General features: G+C 36.7%; 1 protein-coding gene across 20 annotated transcripts in view; it reads left to right on the top strand.

Annotated features, from left to right (window-relative positions):
• SLMAP (sarcolemma associated protein) overlaps positions 1–19,652 on the top strand; it is a 160,504-nt gene that overhangs the window by 955 nt on the left and 139,897 nt on the right. The window lies entirely within an intron of this gene.

Raw genomic sequence — 19,652 nt, 5'->3', positions numbered from 1 at the left:
GAGCAATGCAGGGAATCTGTGGCCGGTACTATCCTGGGGCTCAAGTGTCTCAGTGATGAGATGTAGTTAACACCATAGCTTTTAACTGAGGACCTTTCTAGCAAAGGACAGTGTTTGTGTAAATTTACATTTTTAAAAGGTTTGATATGTATTTACCCATGAAGGAGTAATTTGCAGTTATCAAAGCTAATTTAATTAAGCATGAACAACTATAAGTTTATAATTTCAGAGTTTTGTTTGCAAGTTGGGTGAACAGATACCAATTGCTTTTGAAAATCGCTGTTGATGTGCCCTTCAGCACTTTTTAAAAACAGCTAATGCATACTTAGAAATCATTGTTAAAATTATTTTCTGAAAGTATATCCAGCTCTATCGATTATTGCATTACCTAGATGTTATAGGATGAATTTAGTTCTCATTATGTGTGAGTATTTTAGCATTTTTATGTTGGCACCCTAATTAACTGTACATGTAGATGCTTATGTCTTAATACAAGAAAAAAAAATTGAGTAAAAAGACCCTTTCAATTTTAAAACTCTTTGTATGTGGAGAATACACTAAAGAGCTCATCTTTGTGCTTAAATCGCAAGTTTTAGTTAAGCTACTGAATCCGTTCCAACTTAGAATTAAGTTATGTAAGACTAATAGTATCTCCGGTTTTACCTCCTGACTTTTTGGACCCTCTTGCTGAGTTTAATGATTAAGTCTTTTTTAAAAGAAGAATTTAAATCTTAGAAGAGTTGTGTTTTGAAATGAAGGAAATCTGAGCATGAGCCTGAAAAGGAAGAGAGAAAGGAATACTCCTGAATCAAGGAATTATTATATAAATGGTTGTTCACAGAAAGGAGGAAAAGATTGCCCAAGTGCTCTGTGCTTGCATAATATCTATATCCTACTCTGTATGTAGAATGAGAACTAAAAAGTGTGTTATTTTTCTGTGTAACACCAGATGCTCCTTACCTGTGGAACAGATCCTTTTTTCTCCCTGGGAACTAAAGTTTGGGTGCCTGAAAGACCTCATAGATTACCAATAGTTATTTAAAGAACTCGTCTTTCCAGCAGACAAATTCAGACAGCAGTTACCAGCTAGTTGCCTTAACCAGCTTTTACATTTTTGTCTTTTTATGTCCCTGAGTAACAGTTAAGGTGCAACTTAATCAGATAATAAGTTTGCTTAAAGTACATTGCACATGCACCTTTTTTATTCTGATTCAGTACTTAAAGGAGGCTCAGATTTTTTTTTTTTACTTAGTTGAAAAACAGTGATTACATGAACAGTGCTTTTCATAGTTATACTAAAACCTGGATAATTGGTTATTTTGAGATGACTAAGAATAGATCAATAATAAGTGTTTTTTGTATAAATTAATATGATACATTAAACTTTTGAATGTAATTTATTAGAAAACCTCATCTTAAAAGGATCACAGCCTATTTCTACCATTTGAATTTTTTTTGTCTTTCTTGCTTTTATTAGCTAAAACATACTCAGGATGTGAGGCCTTTAGGGTTCGATATAACTATTGATTATTGTACCACCTAATCTAGTTAAAACAAATAACCTGTCAGATCTTGCCATGTGATCAAATTGCTCTAGGAATTAACTACTTAAAATTTAGGTTTGAACAGACAGTAGGTTTTTATTGAGCATCTGTTATGTGCCATATATTGTAAGGTACATAGTTACAGAGAAAACCCACAGTTTGACCAAGTATCACTTACTGTTTTCTCTGTATGAAATTTCTAGTATAAAGATTTGTTATAATTGTATCATAACAAAAGTCCCCAGGGCCTAATATATATATTCCTAGCAAATTTCTTTGTATAATAGTAGAATCCCCTCCTTCTGTATGCATTGCCTCAGGTAAGTTTGTTTGTTTTTCCTCAACCTGCTTTACACTTCAGATGTCTCTTCTGGGGATAATAATAGTATCTGTTATTGTTTTCACGATTCAGGTAATCATGTAAATCACTTAGCACCCTGTTGCTTGCCCTTAATAAGGGCTCAGATCTTAGAGAAGAGGGTGTTTGGAGTGGAGAGACGAGGGAACCATCTAGGCAGGTCTTTGCAATTTGCTGTAGTGCTGTGAAATCTTAGGAAGGTAGTGCAACATTTTTTTCTTTCGTGTGATGGCATGTGTGGAAGTAATTTTTTAAATTGAAACACATGAAGTTGACGATTTTGTCCAAATTGTCACCTTACCTGGGAAGTGGAGAATTGGGGTAATATGCCCTTTGGTTAACTTTCAATTTATGAGTGTTGCATTCTGCATTTGCCATTAAGGGAAGACCTTTAAAAGCTGAAAGAAATAATAGCCACTTAAAACTTTCTGATTAGTCAAGCAATACATGTTTATTGTAGGAAATCTGCAAAGTGTAGGCAGATGGGAGAGCTCGGTGACACTTTTTAATGCTAAGTTCAAGGAATGTTTTAATGGTATTTAAAACCTGGTGACAGGTTTGGCACAAAGTGGAATTTAATAAGCTTCCCCAAATCATCTACTCAGTGATGTAGCAGGTGGATATTGCCCGGCTTGGATTCTGGCCCTGTGTATCATCTTTCACTCCTGTTTGGAGGTCAGACTCTTCAAATTAGATGGCAGATAATAGCATGTTATAATTTCTCTGTTGACTCAAGGTACCACTGAGCAAGCAAATCTGTCCATATGGTGGTTATGTAGAAGAGCTAGAAAGTCAGGACTGCCTCCTGATTTGGGTGGCCCTGTTTGATTTCAATCTTTGTGAACCAGTGATAGTCTAGTGGTTGACACAGCAGTCTATTTCCAGTCTCACTGTAGTTTACCAAGTAGTAAGTACTAGTAGTAGTTGTCTACTTCCAGTTTCACTTTTTAAATTTAAATTCAACACATTCTTGAGCACCTCTTCTATCTTGATCTGTTTTAGTGGAGGGCATAGTGGTGGGTGAGGGGAGGGGGAGAAAAATCATAAGAATTGGTGAGAAATTGTTACCCCTCTTTAGGAGTTTATATTTCAGATGGAGAGGGTGACTAAGCACCTTGACAACAGTTGATTGGAGATAGTATTATTTAAGTTTAAATGGCAAGAGAAGGATGGTATTTGAGACTTTAAAATAGGAATGGATAGGTACAGGTAAAGAGAAGATGCTTTTCTGGCTTGTGTTTGTATGAGAGGATGAAGGTGGAATAAAACAGACACGGAAGCTGATTTTGTTGGACTGAAGGGTCCTTTTGGAGAGTTGCTATGATAGTAGCTGTGAGAGAACATTCGTCGTGTGTATGTTTTCATGTTTGTGCCTTGTTTTTGTGATTAGTTGTCAGACCCTGGAGAAGAGGGTCTCTGCCTTATGTGTTTTCTTTTATTTCTTAGGAAGTAGATGTTGAGTAACTGAAGCTGAGTAGAGAGTGTGGAGACAAGTTGTGGAGTGCCTTTATTTATTTTTCAAGGAAGTGGACCCATGGGATATGGAAAGACAGGGAGAGTTCTGTGCAGAGCACTGACGTACCAAACCATAATTTACGAGTGATAAAACAATGTGTAGAGTGACCTGGAACAAGGGAAATGGGTAACCAGTAGCTTAAGTTATTTTGTACTAAGTTATTTCTTACTCTGTTACCATGCTATTCTAAATACTTTACATGTTAGCTTATTTAATAGTTAAGTATCTATTTAAGATAGGTGGGAGTTCCTTGGTTGGTCCAGTGGCTAAGACTTTTTGGCCTCTGTCTCACAGGATCTTAGTTCTCTGATCAGGGATGGAACCCGCCCCCAGCTGCAGTGGAAGCTCGAAGTCTTAACCACCCAGCCACAAGAGAAGTCCTGAATCCAAGCACTTAATCACTCTGCTATTCCAGGGCTTTGTGAAACCTTAGATATGATGCCATTTTGTAGGGGTACAGGCCAGGTTCACAGTAGGAATGAAAATGACTAAATGCCAGAAAGTGAAAAAAAGACAAGTGTGTTGTCTGTTAGGACTTCAGCAAAGAGAGAAGTGCCATATGGACTGGAGATTGTAGGGAGGATTTCATGGATGAGATGCAGTTTGAGCTAAGACCTTAGGACTTTCTGAATAGGGCAGAATGTAGACAGCCAGAATCAGTCAGAAAGGAGTTTTGGGTGGGAAGAAATCTAATGCCTCAAGTAAAGGCATAGAAGCAGGAATGATGTGGTATGTTTCAAGGACACTGCAAGAAAGTCACTGCAAGGGAGGAATCTCCAGAATTTGACAACCAGGGTTGTTTTCTTTTGTCTTCTTCCTATATGACTGCAGAGATCCTGGCCTCAGTTTTGGGGGAGAGTGGCAGATCCTATATTCATTGATTTTGTTTATTTGTGTCTTGTTTCAACAGATGCCTAATTTTTTTATTGTGGTTGTTGACAGAAGTTATAAAGGTCAGAAAGAGCTGATTTTTGTGAAAAAGACATGTATTTGACATGTTTAATACGGATTAATGTAAACATGTTTGGAAGGCCTGATTATATATCCACAGGACATAATCATTTCCTTCTGTCTTACTTTTCACAGTAGTGGAAAGTTAATGAAATATTTTATCCATCTTATCCATCCATTGTTTAAAATATGGACTGTGTATACACTTTAAACATTTTTGTTCTGCTTATTTGACTTTACTCCCTTGGTTGAATTTACTCTTTACCTTCTCAGGCTCCTGTTTGGTTTTCTCAAATGGTATTTATGTTAAAGCTTAGTATCTATTCTTTTTTATAAATAGGGAGGAGGGTGTCTGTCATTCAGAGTTTTAAGTGAAAAGATTGTGAGATTGGTTCTTGATATATGTCAGCTACTTGAATTGAGAAAAATGGTGGCATTTGTTAGCTGCAGAAGTGTTCTAGAGACTCCTGCCCGTGCTTCTCTCACTGCCAGTGTCAGTGGATGAGCAATTTATATACCCCTATTCAAAATCTAGGTTGCTATACTGTTAATTTCCCCCCCCATTGATTTTTAGCATGATATGCAAAGCCTTCAAAATCCATCTCTCATTTCCGTTTTTTTTTCCAGCTCTTGTGTTCTGTTACTCTTTTTTTTTTCCCCTTTGCCCCCGACTCTGCAGTAGCTATGTGACAGTCCTCACTGTTCCTTGGAAAAGTGCCTTCCTTTCTTTTTTTTTAAGCTATTTTGTCTTCCAGAATGACTTTTCCCCTTTGTCCCTTGAGGCCCAGTTCCAGTGTGAAACCTTTCCCTACTCCCACTAACTGAAGAATTAATTGCTTCTTCCTCTGTGTTCCCATAGAACTTTGTATATAATTTCATTATGAGACACAAACAAGAAAATAACTGTGATGCACACAGCCAGATGTGTGCTCTTGAGAACAAAGGACTAGACAGTACATAAATGTTTGAATGAGTGAAATGAACAATGAAGCAGTCTCTGTTTCTGCAAACCCTGAGGAGGGTCAGAGAGCAGAAGGTCATTCGAGTTAGTTCTCAATCTGAGATCACAGACTCAATTTCCAATAGGTACTGTTTGTATAAATCATTACTCATTGAGAATTTGCAGTGTGCAAGGCACTTTGCCAGATGTTTTGGTATCTTAGATAATCTTGTGGTTGGTGATATAATTTTGAGCCATTATATTTATAGCCATTCTCATGCAAAATAATACTTTTAAGGATTTAATAATATTCAGCATACTTTCTTATTTCATTTGATCTGTATAACACGTAAGAGGTAGGTAGAGCAACTGAAGACTGGCTCCATTTGGTGAAAAGAGTTTGCTCTTTAGAGGTTATTTGCCCAAGGTCATCTCTTAGTAGCTATGGAGAGGTGGAACCAGAATCTAGATCGTTTCCCTCTGAAATAGAAGCTAGCTGCTAGACATTTATTCTAAACTATCTTATTATGGAGTTAACAATTATAATGAAAATCTGTCTTTTGCTCTCTTTAAGGGTAATCTAATCTATTATTTTCTGGGAGTATGACTGAGAAACTTGTTGTATGACAAACTTCCAAAGACTGAGAGTCTGAGTGAATTATTTTTCTGAGTCAGCTAGCGTTTTTTAAACATCCCCCTACTACTCCTAGCAATAAATGCATTTTTTCCTAAGATGGCATTCTGGCAACTGATTTGGATTTGAGTGTTTATGCAAATAAATGAAATGGCCTTGGAAAAACTTGTTTCCCATGTAAATTTTTAATCCTTTATAAAGAGAACAACTGACAGGTGTAGAGGAAAAAGGAAAGTTTGTGTAGGTATTTAAAAGCGTGGAAGACTTTGGTGATTCTGCTGAATCCTTTGTGAAATGTATAATCTGGATTAGACTTTAAAAATGTAGGAAAGTTTGTTTTCTTATTTATTTGCTTTAAGGTTTTATCTGTACTTTCAGGTTTACGGTTTTATCTACATTTATAACTACTGACTTATTCTAGCTGAGCCAAGTAGAAATAAATTTCAAATATGGACTTTCAAGCTATTTATTTTCTTATTTTTTACTTGTACAAGTAACAGGATACATTGTTATAAAAATTGAAGCAATAGGGAAGTATGTGGAGTATATGTGCATCATCTTTCACATAGATACCTTTTACCTTCTAGAAGTAACCATTGTTACTAGCTTGGTATGTAGTTTTCAGAACTTCTACTGTGCATTTGTCTACTTGGGTATATAGATAAATAGTTTTTTGTTGGCTTTTTTTTTCTTAAGCAATTGGATCATAATTCTGAATGTACTTGTTACCTGATGATATCAAGTGAATTGTGATAAGCTTATCTAAAATGTGTTAATATGCTCTAAGTTAAGACCAGCATCTAGACTGCTGTAAAATTAATATCACTTCATTGAGTGCTTACCAGGTAGTATACTGAGTTTTATGTATGTTATCTCATTTAATCCTCACAACAGACTTATGCAGTAGGTACTATTATTATCCTCACGGTGAGTAAACTAAGTTTCAGGGAGTCGAAGGAATTTTTTTCAGGGTAATACAGGTAGTGGTGAAGTCAGGGTTCGAACTCCAGTCATTTGATTGCAAAATGCATACTCTTGATCACTCTGTTGCTTATTACCTCAGCACCTCTACACAGTCATCGTTAATCTCATCACCAACCAGTTAGTGAGCAATATACTGAAAGAAAAAAATTGAAATAAAAACCTTATTGTCTGTTAACTCATAGATATTTTTTATAGTAAATCTGTGTAGAGTTGTAATTGAAGGTCAGTTCCTCAAACAGTATTTATTCACCACTTAAATTTTTACAATTTGAAAAAGAAAACAACTCTACATGTAAAGATATTATAGTATCACTGTTCAGATAGTATAATATACTAAAAAAAGGTATATTATACTTTATATAGTATATTTTATAATATGCTAAAAACTACTCTTTTTCATTAGATAATTTATAAACATACTTTATTGAGGTATAGTTGATTTGCAAAATATGTTTCAGGTATATAATAGTAGTTCACGATTTTTAAAGATTATTCTCCATTTGAAGTTGTTATAAAAAATGGACTGTATTCCTTGTGCTGTACAATTGTCCTTATAGCTTATTTATTTTGTAGATAGTAGTTTGTACCTTTTAATCTCCTACTCCAGTCTTTTCCTTCTCCCCGCTGGTAACCACTATTTTCTTCTCTGTATCTGTGTGTCTGTTTGTTATATTCAATGGTTTGCTTTATTTCTTAGATTCTATGTATAAGTGTTAACATACAGTATTGGTCTTTCTCTTTCTGACTTATTTCACGAAGCATAGTACCGTCCTGGTCCATTCATGTTGTTGCATATGGAAAAATGTCATTCTTTTTTGTGGCTTAGTAATATTTCATTGTATGTCTGTACCAAATCTTCTTTACCCATTCATCCGTTGGTGGATACTTAAGTTGGTTCCATATCTTGGCTATTGTAAATAATGTTGCTATGAACTTTGGGGTCCATGTGTCTTTTTGAATTAGCCCTTTTTTGTTTTTTTTTGGCTATATGCCAAGGATTGGAATTGCTGGATCGTATGGCAGTTCAGTTGCTCAGTCGTGTCCGAATCTTTGCGACCCCATGAATCGCAGCACGCCAGGCCTCCCTGTCCATCACCATCTCCCAGAGTTCACTCAGACTCGCGTCCATCGAGTCTATAATGCCCTCCAGCCATCTCATCCTCTGTCGTCCCCTTCTCCTCCTGCCCCCAATCCCTCCCAGGATTAGAGTCTTTTCCAATGAGTCAGCTCTTCGCATGAGGTGGCCAAAGTACTGAGTTTCAGCTTTAGCATCATTCCTTCCAAAGAAATCCCAGGGCTGATCTCCTTCAGAATGGACTGGTTGGATCTCCTTGCAGTCCAAGGGACTCTCAAGAGTCTTCTCCAACACCACAGTTCAAAAGCATCCATTCTTCGGCACTCAGCCTTCTTCACAGTCCAACTCTCACATCCATACATGACCACAGGAAAAACCATAGCCTTGACTAGACAAACTGATCGTAGTCCTAGTCTTAGTTTTTTGAATAATATTCATACTGTTTTCCACAGTGGCTACACTAATTTACAGTCCCACCAAAAGTGTATAAGAGTTCCCTTCTCTCCATCCTTCACTGGGTAATTTCTAAGTATAATATGTTTGGGGTTGTATTTTAAATTGTATATATGAAGCTCTCCCATAAGTAAATCTAATTTAGAAAACAATGAATTAATGTGTTTTTTAACTATTTAAATGTAGAAATAATTATATTATTAAATGCCAATTATAAATTTCCTTTCACATCAAAAGTTCAGGGATGGAAGGTAAGATCATGTTGTATGTTACTAGTATAGCTGTGGTAGCTGGTTGTAGAATAAATGAAATCTATAGCTTTGAATTTTTTGGGAAAGTTTGCTTAGTAAAAGGGAATGTTATAGAGTTATCATATAAACCAGCAATTTTACTTCTATGTATATACCCAGAAGAAATCAAAACATATGTCCACACAAAAACTTGTACAGATATTCATAGTAGAAAAAAAAAAAAGAAACTACTCATTATCCATCAACTGATGAGTTGATAAATAAAGTGTGGTATACTATATAAAAAAATATTATTTGGCAATTAAAAGGAATGAAATATTGATAACATGGAATAACATGGATGAACCTTGAAAACACTATGTTAAGTGCAAGAAGCTGACACGAAAGGCCACATATGGTTTAATTTTATTTACATGCAGTTGGTAAAGAACCTGCCTGTAATGCAGGAGACCCACGTGTGATCCCTGGATTGGGAAGATCCCCTGGAGAAGGAAATGGCAACCTATTTCAGTATTGTTACCTGAAGAATTCCATGGACAGGGGAGTCCATGGAGTTGCAAAGAGTTGGACATCATTGAGCAACTAACACACATGGAATGTGTAGGATAGGCAGCTTATTGGAAAAGACCCTGATGCTGGAAAGATTGAAGGTAGGAGAAGGGGGCAGTAGAGGATGAGATGGTTGGATGGCATCACCCACTCAATGGACGTGAGTTTGATCCAGCTCCGGGAGACAGGGAAGGACAGGGAATCCTGGTATACTGCAGTCCATAGGTTGCAAAGAGTTGAACACAACTTTGCTACTAAACAACAACAATAACAACAGGATAGGCAGTTCCACAGAAGGAAGGTAGATTAGTGGTTATGAGGAGCAGGAAGTAACGGGAAGTGTGATGGTTAATTTTATGTGTAAACTTGGAGAGGCCAGGGTGTCCAGTTTTGGTTAAATATCAGTCTAGATGTTGCTGTGAAGGTATTTTTAAAATGTGATTAACATTTAAATCAGTAGGCTTTGAATAAAGCAGATTACCCTCAAGAATGTGAGTGAGCCTTATCCAATTAGTTGAAAGCCTAAAGAAAAAAGACTGAGGTTCCTCCCAAGAAGGAATTCTGCCTTCAGAGGGCCATCGTATTCCAGGCTGCAGTAGCAGCTCTTCCTTCTCTAGCTTGCTGGCCTACCCTGGAGATTTCAGACTTGATGGCCCCTAGCATGTTACAGGAGCTAATTCCTTAAAATAAATCTTTATCTCTGTATGTATATATGTATATGGTGTGTGTGTATGTGTGTGTGTGTGTGTGTGTGTGTGTGCACGCACACATCTACATCCTCTTAGCTTTGTTTCTCTAGAGAACCCTGGCTGATAAATACATGAAGTGACTGCTAAATTGGTACAGGTTTCTTTTGGGGATGATCAAAATGTTATAAAATTGTGATTGATGGTTGCACAGCTCTGAACTGTACACTTTAAATTGGTGAATTGTATGGTATGTGAATTAAATCTCAAAAAAAACTCCTGTGGAAAAAGAGATATTAGATGCTGTAATAGACTTGTGAAACCAAGTAGTGTGTAAGGAAGTGGAAGAGTGTAGAGTTCAAAGTGGGTAGGACCAGCAGAGCTTTTGAAGTACGGTGTGGCTTAAGTTTTGTCACTAGTTTCTTAGTGTGAATGCCTTATACTCTTGGTTAGACTTTTGTTTATTAAATTTAGTAGACAGAGAGTGTGTTTCGAAACTTTACATTTGTTGAAACAAAAGTCTAACCAAGAGTAAGATATTGATACTAAGGAAGTAGTGACAAAATTTTGGTATTACTGAGAAGTTGTAGTACCAAAGTCTTCATGTGGGATTTGAGAAATGGTTGGAAAGGTGCATTGTATAAGTCTCAATCTGAACCTGGAGATCTTAAGATAATAATTTTACTCACCAGTGAATCTCTTGTATATTCAGGCTGATAGAGCATGGTAAGCTATTGTTAGAATGAATGATGTTGCCTTGACTAAGGAAGTATTCATAGTTGTGCTTAAACTGGGACCGTCCCTGGTCTTTAACAAGTATCTCAGTGTCTCGTGTGCAGACAGAGCAGGGTGGTGCCCAGTTGTTAGTTGCTAAGTTGTGTCTGATTTCCTTTGCGACCCCATGAACTGTATGTAGCCTGCCAGTCTCCTCTGTCCATGGGATTTCCCAGGCATGAATACTGGAGTAGGTTGCCATTTCCATCTCCAGGGCATCTTCTCGACCCAGGGATCAAACCTGAGTCTCCTGCATTGGCAGGCGGGTTGTTCACCACTAAGCCACCAGATAGTGCCCAGTAGGTAGTACTGAAAAATACAGTTACAATACAGATAAGTCCAACAATAGAGGTATTTATGAATCACTGTTACCAAGGAGCTAAGGGAGTGATGTATTCCTTATTCTAGGATTGGGGGTAGAAAATATGGAAGGAGTGAAGTGAACATCCCAGAGAAAGTTGTCTTTAAGCTACTGTTTGAAGAGTGAGTTTTTTACTCTCTGTATAAAAAAGAGCAGCACTTTCCAGCCCCAGGGAATCGTGTGTATTTAAGTCAGAAAAGCCTAAAGAGAATGATGTAATCTGGGAAATGCAAACCCAGAAGTTAGCAGAATTGAGGAGGGGAGAATAAAGCCACTGTCAAATCTTTGGGTTAGTGGAACACTGCTGGTGGGAGTTCTAGGGTTGGGCTACCTTAGTTGGAATCCTGGCTGCACTGCTTGCCAGACGGTGACCTTGGGGAGTCTTCTGTGTCTCCTTTTCCCTCATCTGTAAAAGAAGGATAATAGTGGGATTTGCCCTGTTGGATCGTCATAGAGATCGTGAGAATTCACATAAAGCAGTTAGCAGAATGCTTGGCATGGAATGAGCACAGTCTCTGCCTTAGCGTAGTTCGATTTAGGATTTTTTTACTTCATGATGGTATGACAGTGATCATAGATTCAGTAGAACAGTGCTTCAGATTTTGGGTTTTGATCTTTTCCTGCAATATGTGGTATGGTACTCCCTTGGGATACAGGGGTAGTGACAGCGAGCCACAGCTCCTTGTCAGCTATGCGATCACAAGGGTCAACAGCCAATACGATTACAACCGTCTGTGCCCACACGGCCCTTCTGTTTTTCATTTTCAGTATAGTATTCAATAAATTACATGAGGTATTTGGCACTTCATTATAAAATAGGCTTTGTGTTAGATGGTTTTTCCCAACTGTAGGCTAACTTAAGTGTTGTGAACACGTGTAAGGTAGGCTAGACTGAGCTATGATGTTCAGTAGGTTAGATGTATGAAATGCGTTTTCAACTTACAATAGGTTTATTGGGATGTAACATCATTGTAAGTGTAGGGAGATCTGCACTCAATAACTTGTATCTATTTTAATTTTTCTTTGTATTTTTAGTTGGTGTGTTTCCACAGTAAGACCTATAAGCTTATTTTTCATAAGTATGCTTTTTCATGATTAAAAAGGTTTTTTTCTCCTTTGAATATCTGTCTTTAGAGTCTCCTCAACTAAGTAAATTATTTGACACCTTGGAACTTTTTTGAATGTGTTAAAGAAGTAGTGTGACACAGTAAAAAAATATTTGGTCTTTGTCCGAGGTTCCTGTCACACAACTAAAACTCTTGGAATCTCCCGAACGATAAGAGTGTCTTTTGTATGTTAATAAGATGACTGGTGGCCGGGAGACCCTGGATAGCTGGTGCTGGTCAGGATGATGCTGGTCACCAGAAAGAATAAGTGATTAGAGGGCTGGAACTGTGAGACCTGCTTACCATCTCTGGGAAGAGGAGGGGTAGCAGGCTGAATGAAGTCTGAATTCTATAAAGACTCTTGAACAGTGAGGTTCTGGGAGCTTTTGGGTTGGTGATCACATCAAGGTCCTCGAAGGGTGGCTCAGCTGAGAAGACATGGAACCTTCCTGCCCTTTCCCCCATATCTTATTCTTTGCAACTGTTTCATTTGACTGTTCCTAAATTATATCCTTGTTGGAGGTGTCAGTGACAACCTGGGACTTTGACTGGCATTAGACTGGGGCAGTCTTGTGGGAATGAGCCCTTAACTTTTTGAATGTGGAATTCACTCTAGGCAGATAATGTCAGAATTGAACTGTGGGACACTCAGCTTGTATTGGGGCTCCCCTGATAGCTCAGCTGCTAAAGAATCCACCTGCAATGCAGAAGACCCTGGTTTGATTCCTGGGTTGGGAAGATACCCTGGAGAAGGTAAAATGGCAAACCCACTCCAGTGTTCTTAGTTGAATAATCCCAATGACAGAGGAGCTTGGTGGGCTACAGTCCATGGGGTCGCAAAGAGTCAGACATGACTCAGCAACTAAGCACAAACACGAATGAACAGCTTGTATTAGAAAGCTGGAAAAGTAGTGTTGGAAAAGACAACCACACATTTAGTAACACAAGTATTGTGAGTATAAACAGTTCAAATAATCTTATTAATATCCATTATCCAGTACTACCAAGTTTGTATGGTTTCCCTTTAAAAGGAACAAAAAATCATTCGCATACTTGGCCTATGACGCTTGATTTAGAATTAAAGGAGTTGAGTAAGTTATATGATGAAAATCTAGTTAATCAGGAAATGTCCAAGAGTGTATATGCCAAATTAGGCAACGTGGGGCATAATGAAAGTATTAGGATGTTACTTTGATCTTCGAGGAGCTTATTGTAGTTTAATTGGGAAGCCAAAGCTAACTCCATAAACAACTAGGGAAGAATTAAGTTCTAAATGGAATTAAGAGCTCTATGTGGTTAAGGTGGAGAAAGCTTGAATTGGACCCTGAAGATTTAGGGTAGAAGTAACAGGTGTCCTTGGTGTATAAAAGTCTGTGTGAAAAGGCATGAAGCCAGAGGGATAGTCTAGCGGCAGTTGTGTGTTAAGGAGCTCGAATACTGGATGGACCAGGCAGTTGGGGTTAAATGACAGTGGTGAACTTGTCAGGTTCCATTTTAGGAAGACTGTGACAGTACAAGTGTTGATGGGGCAATAGGGCAGAAATCTTTAAGGAACGAAGGCCCAAGCCCTGGGATTAAGAAGCTTGGTTTGTAATTTAGGAGAAAGTCATGCTTCCCCTTAATCCAACCACATAAGCCTAATAACTAGGCTGATATGTTCTACAGTGGGTTATGAAATACCCATCTGCTTTATTAAGGTGGACTTAATAATAAAGTGATAGGAAAATGGTGAGGATTTGATTCATAGTGAGTAGACAAAATTCGAAGTTTCCCAAGTATGATTTCTTATTTTCAAGATTGTTTTTCTCTTGGCATATTAAAAGATTCCACTTGTGTGCCTCATTTCAAGGTATTTTTTCGTCAGTTACTCTATATTCTGGAATAAACTTAAATGCCATTTCTGACATTGTCAGAAGTATAGATTTACTGTTTTGAATGAAAAGTGAAAGAAGTTACAAGGATAATGAAGAGAATATTGTATATGAATGTCCCAGTCAGAGGCAAATATTAAGTGACAGTACTTACTTCAGTAGATGTAGATTTTAAAGCATAAAATTTATGTAGTAGTACTGCTCTTGCCGTTTTAAATTGATGCTGTAAGCTGAGGTTTTTGTTCATAATGGTCAGTTGTATGGAGGCAGAGTTTTCAGAGAAGCATCAGTGAAGTTTATTGACATTATTGTGGTTTTTCTTTTTCATTTTTTTTTTAGCTTTATCATTCCTATTGTTCTTGGTTTTAATAGTTCATTTATTCCTGCCCCCCCTTAACCTGATTTGAGAATTGTATCAAAATTTTATCCTTTGTTTTAGCTGCATCGGTTTTGAAAGCTGATATAACAATAGATAAACTTTCTGAACAATATGTGAGAAACTGATTAAAAAGCATTTTCCATTATTAGGTGATTCCATTATAAAAGTTAGTCATTATTGCTTCCTAGTTTTACTATTTACTGTCTATATTACTACTGCTTTGTCATAGCAACATGGAAGTATAGGTAAGTAAATTACAGATTTCATTGTAGCTCTACTGATTACTGTTACCATGTTTTATATATATGTGTGTGTGTGTAATATAAAATATATATGTATTTAATTCTGATATTTGACTCTTGCTGCCAGAATATTATTCCCCAGAACAGAATATTTGGAGTGTAGGTATCTGAATGTTGGGACTAGAGGAAAAAAAAAATCTTTTTTAAAAACCGCTTTAAAAAAGACTTGTTAAAAGGGAATACTCTTTTTCTTTTCTGATTTTCTGTTATTAGTGTCATAGCTCCAGGTTTATGACTGTGTAATAACCTTGATGCTAACTGCTAAGTCACTTCAGTCGTGTCCGACTCTGTGCGACACCATAGATGGCAGCCCACCAGGCTCTCCTGTCCCTGGCATTCTCCAGGCAAGAACACTGGAGTGGGTTGCCATTTCCTTCTCCAATGCATGAAAGTGAAAAGTGAAAATGAAGTCACTCAGTCATGTCCAACTCTTTGTGACCCCATGGACTGCAGCCCACCAGGCTCCTCCATCCATGGGATTTTCCAGGCAAGAGTACTGGAGTGGGGTGCCATTGCCTCCTCCAATAACCCTGATAGTAGCAGTTAATACTGTTACTCAGCTCACCTAATGTGTCAGCTTTCTTTTGCTTTTGAATTTTCTGATTATCTGCAGAGTTGGGCTGGGTAAGTCTGAGTTTTATATATAGCTTTAAGCAGTGCAGGTGCACAAAATAAAAAAATGATATAATTTTTATGTATGTTTTACATTGTTACTTTTATTATATTTTCCATTTTCTATTGCTGTCACTTGCAAATTTTTCATTAATTCATACTTTGTGGTTTTTAATCTCTTGGCTATTTAAAGTATAGATGTATTTTGGATGCATTCTGAATTTTGTTATTCTAAATCAGAATTTATTAGCTGAAAGTTTGAAGCTGTTGTGACAACATTTTGCTGATTGCCACAGTTCTCACCGTTTTACCCCTTGTCTTCATAAAATGAACTTGGATCATATTTATCGCAAAGCTTACCCCTTGATTATATATTATTCTGGAAATTATATTATTCTTGATTATATATTATCAACTCCTTAGGTGGCTCAGAGGTTAAAGCGTCTGCCTGGAATGCAAGAGACCCGGGTTCAATCCCTGGGTTGGGAAGATCCCCTGGAGAAGGAAATGGCAACCCACTCCAGTACTCTTGCCTGGAGAATCCCATGGAGTTAGATAGCATCGAGTGTGGGTGACACCGTAGAGCAATAGACCTCTGATGCTGTGTTCTTGATATGATGAGTTACACTGATTGAGTTTTGAATATTAAACTAACTTCATATTCCTGGGATAAAATCCACTTGATTATACGTATTATCCTTTTTTACATTGCTGGATTTGATTTACTTATATTTCGTTCAGGCTTTTGCTTCTCTGTTCGTGAAAGATTAGTCTTAAATGCTTGTTAAGAGTTTACTAGTGAAATCATCTGGATCTGTCCTTTTTGTTGTGGTTGGAATGTTTTAAACTGTAAGTTTAATTTCTTTGTTAGCTATATAGCTTTTCAGGTCTTTTTCTTCTCATGTTAACTTCATTAGATTGTGTCTTTGGGGTAATTTGTCTGTTTCATTTAATTTGTTGCATTTATTGGCATAACATTATAACATTACCTCATTATCCTTTTAATGTCTGTAGAATCAGTAGTGATGTTACTTATCTCATTCTCAATACTGATAATTTGTATCTTTTCTCTGTTTTCATTATTTTGGCTAGACATATATCAGCTTTATTGATTTCTTAAAGAATCAAATATTTAAAATAGATTTTTTAAAATTATTTTTTCTACTTTCTGTTCTATAGCTTTCTGCCCTTATCTTTATTGTATCCATTTTTCTACCTTCCTCAGGTTTAATTTCCTCTTCTGTTTGCCAGTTTCTTAAATTGGAAGCTTAGATCACTGATTTAAAACCTCTTCTAATAAAAGCATGTGATGCTATAATATAACCATTTTAATGAACAAGTTGACTTTATTATAATGTTAAACTTGTATATATCTAGTGACCCAGCAGTTTTTCACCTAGATATATATGCTAGAAAAATTTTCTTTTTACAAATCTGTATCAGGAGACATGCTCAACCATGTTGGTAGTAGCATTTTTCACAATAGCAAAAACTGGAAATAGTTTAGATGCCCATTGACAGAAATATATTTACATTTCTTCTAATTCACACTATGGAATATAGTACAGAAGTGAACAGGAATGTACAACAGCTGTTCATGTCAATGCAGTGAATCTGAGAAATTTAGAATGAAAAAAGGAGGTTAAGAGAATACTTAGACTATGATGCCAGTTAGTATAAAGTTTAAAAATCACAATACTCATTCATACATCCATTTTACTACATATATAGTAATAGAATGGTAAACATTTCCTCGTGAGGGTGGCAGAGAGAGAATATAAAAATAGCTAAATTTTACATAATATATACTGTGAAGTGTTAAATACTTTACATATATATACTTATTTAATTCTCATAATTAAAGAGTACTTGCTATAAAGCTGGCACTATTATTATTCTCATTTATAAGTAAAAGGGGTTATAAATAAGAATGCAGAAAACTTTAACTTCCCCAAATCCTACTGCTGCTGCTGCTGCTAAGTCACTTCAGTCGTGTCCAACTCTGTGTGACCCCACAGACGGCAGCCCACCAGGCTCCCCTGTCCCTGGGATTCTCCAGGCAAGAACACTGGAGTGGGTTGCCATTTCCTTCTCCAATGCATGAAAGTGAAAAGTGAAAGGGAAGTTGCCCAGTTGTGTCCAACTCTTCGAAACCCCATGGGCTGCAGTCTACCAGGCTCTTCTGTCCATGGGATTTTCCAGGCAAGAGTACTGGAGTGGGGTGCCATCGCCTTCTCCGAATCCTACTGCTAGTAAGAGGTAAACTTATATTCAAACTCAAGCACAGTTTGGCTGTAGAGTCTACTCTTAACCCTTAAACATACTGCTTGAGCCATGGGAGGGGTAGGGAATGGGTTCTCAAGATGGGTGTTAAGGACATGGATATTTCTTTTATTATTTTTTTAGTTGTTATTCATGTTTACTTTTATATGTATCAACTATTAAACATTTAAAAGAAAAATAACAAAAATCAAGCTATGTGGAATGGGATGTAAGAAATATATACACTCAGACTGTACCCCAAATGAAAGTTTAGGAAGTCATCGCTTTTAATTTTCTCTGACATATTTCCTAGATAGTAGTAGATCCTGAAATGTTAGCAGTCATATAGATGATGTGTTATTAATGTTTTATGTCCTGATCTTGATGATAATTACATGAGTATGTTGGCTTAGTAGTGATTCATCAGGCTGTACAGTTTTTATTTGTTCACTTTGTAGGTATTCCATAATTTAATAAATTCTTTATAATAAAAAATCACAATGTAAGATTTTTTTAAATTCCAGGGATTTCTTATTGTAGCTACATTATGTATGTGTTTGTTGAGATGATCACAAGAGCATTATAGGATGAGTTATGAAGTAAAGGGGCTGACTTTTTGTGATTCTGCTTCATCATAAAGTCTATAAAAAGAATGAGGAAGATGTCTTTGTACTGAAAGAGAGAATTTTCCAAGATATGTATTGTCAGGTAACAAAACAACACGACTAATGAGGCACAGAGCAGTGTATATAATAGTCTACCTTTTGCGCAAAGGAGGAAAAATCTATATTTATTGTTTATGTGTTTATGCATAAAGATATCTGGAAGGATACAAAAGAATCAGTAACTGTGGTTACTTGAGAGTAGGATGAGGGGTGAAGACTGAGTTGACCTGAGATAAGGTGGCAGGAAGACTTTTCAGTGTCTGTCCCTTTCTAGTTCTTTTGAAACTATACCACCTATTCTAAATAAATCAACAAAAACAGTTTATTAATTTGAAAAGAAAATATGGTTAGCATGGCTCTTTTAGGTAGATTCATATTTGTGTCCTTTTATTTATTTATTGGCTAAAGGATATTTCCAGGAGATTTAGTTTTATAATCTCTTGAAATAGAGAAATTTGAGGACTACTATTTTTAATTGGAAAAGGCGATGGCACCCCACTCCAGTACTCTTGCCTGGAAAATCCCATGGACGGAGGAGGCTGGTAGGCTGCAGTCCATAGGGTCACTAGGGGTCAGACACAACTGAGCAACTTCGCTTTCACTTTTCGCTTTCATGCATTGGTGAAGGAAATGGCAACCCACTCCAGTGTTCTTGCCTGGAGAATCCCAGGGACGGGGGAGCCTGGTGGGCTGCGGTCTAGGGGGTCGCACAAGAGTCGGACACGACTGAAGCGACTTAGCAGCAGCAGCATACCATTAATTAAAAAAGATTTATATTCAAAGAGGACTATTTCAGTTAGATTCTCAGTCTTTCCAGAATCTCCCCTTTTCTAGTGTTACTTCACTTCTTCTTTGATTACCTTCAGCAGCCTCTTCTGGGTATTGTGCATTTATAGGGAGAACTTACCTTTTAATGATGAGGGTTTTTAAAATAATTCAACCTTATGTTTAAACAGTTTTATAATTTATAAACTGCTTTGGTACTGTGACTTTGACATTTCTGACATCATTTAACTTTAAAAGTAGGAAAAGTTAGTGTTTAGATGGCCAAAATATTCCCTTTTTTCTTTTAAAGACACGTTTTATAAGCATGATAAAAATTACTCTTTAAGTCAAAATCTCCAGAAGTTGAAATGGAGATTAATAATATAAATCTATATACTGTTTTAAGGATATATTTAAAGCCACTCGCTTAAAAACTGATCCAGAATTAAGGTGAAAGAAAAAGTTGTTATTTTTTTGTAGGGATATGGAAAGAAATATAATATGCATCCTAGGCTGCATATTAGAATCATCCAGAGCTTTTAAAATACACCAGTGCCTAGGCCCAGTCCCCTAGAGATTATGGTTTAATACTTATAAATTATTCATATTTTAAA

This window comes from Capra hircus, chromosome 22 (assembly GCF_001704415.2).
Source record: "Capra hircus breed San Clemente chromosome 22, ASM170441v1, whole genome shotgun sequence".
NCBI classification, from domain to species: Eukaryota; Metazoa; Chordata; class Mammalia; order Artiodactyla; family Bovidae; genus Capra; species Capra hircus.
The sequence above is the reverse complement of the archived record's forward strand: the minus strand, read 5'-3'. Positions and strand labels throughout refer to the sequence as shown.